A 1,317-nucleotide genomic window follows, 5' to 3' on the forward strand; every position below is an offset into this window, starting at 1 on the left:
ATTCAGGACATACCAGCCTTACTTTAATCTCAGCTAAGATAATTCAGGACATACCAGCCTTACTTTAATCTCAGCTAAGATAATTCAGGACATACCAGCCTCACTTTAATCTCAGCTAAGATAATGTATTGGACATTTACTTCGCTTGTCACCGTGTTGCTGCTAGCGAATCTCGCGTCCGCTGCCACTAATGGTAAGATATTATCTTAATGGTGAGACATTATTATCTTAGTGGCAAGTCATTATCTTAATGGTGTGTCATCATCTTAATGGGGAGTTATTATTATCTTAATGGTGAGTCATTATCTTAATGGTGAGTCATTATCTTAATTGTGAGTCATTATCTTAATGGCGAGTCAATAATATCTAAATAGTGAGTTATTATTATCTTAATGATGAGTCATTATTATCTTAATGGTGAGTCGTCATTATCTTAATGGTGAGTCATTATTATCTTAATGGTGAGTCATTATTATCTTAATGGTGATATAGTAGGATAATTGCTAATCTTAAAGATAAATTGGTGTAACAACTACTATCTTAATGGCTGTAAATAATTATAAATATTATCTTCATGTAAATAAATAAAGATAATTACTTTAATGACGTATGATATACATAAGAAAGACAATATTAAGATAATAAAATACTGTCATCGGTTATCAACTATTAGAAACTAGTGATGCTGATGTAACAAATTAAGATAATCACTATCTTCATGATGGCCAACTGAGATTATCATTATCTTCATTGCGATAACGTAATTGCCATCTTGAGGTAGCAGCTAGCATGAACATGATAATCTTTGTAACGACGTAAGATAATCACTATTTTCGTGGTAATAATTAAGATAGTTATTATCTTTATTGTAATTAATAAGATAATCACCATTTTCACGAATATAAAGTGAGATAATCACTATCTTATTGTGTATAATTAAGATAATCTCTGTTTTTATTGTAATACAGTAAGATTATCATTATCTTTATTGTAATAAAATAAGATAATGGCTATATTGTGTTAAATTAAGATAATAATTATCTTCATAGTGATGAAGTAGGATAAGCACTATCTCTAACGTATTCAAGTAAGATAATCACTGTTCATGTTGAGATAAAGTAAGAAACTCACTATCTTCATTGTGATACAGTAAGATAATCACTATCTTTATTGTTATAAAGTAAGATAATCACTATCTTTATTGTTATAAAGTAAGATAATCACTATCTTTATTGTTATAAAGTAAGATAATCACTATCTTTATTGTTATAAAGTAAGATAATCACTATCTTTATTGTAATAAAGTAAGATAATCAC

This window comes from Hyalella azteca, unplaced genomic scaffold (assembly GCF_000764305.2).
Source record: "Hyalella azteca isolate HAZT.00-mixed unplaced genomic scaffold, Hazt_2.0.2 contig17545, whole genome shotgun sequence".
NCBI lineage: Eukaryota > Metazoa > Arthropoda > Malacostraca > Amphipoda > Hyalellidae > Hyalella > Hyalella azteca.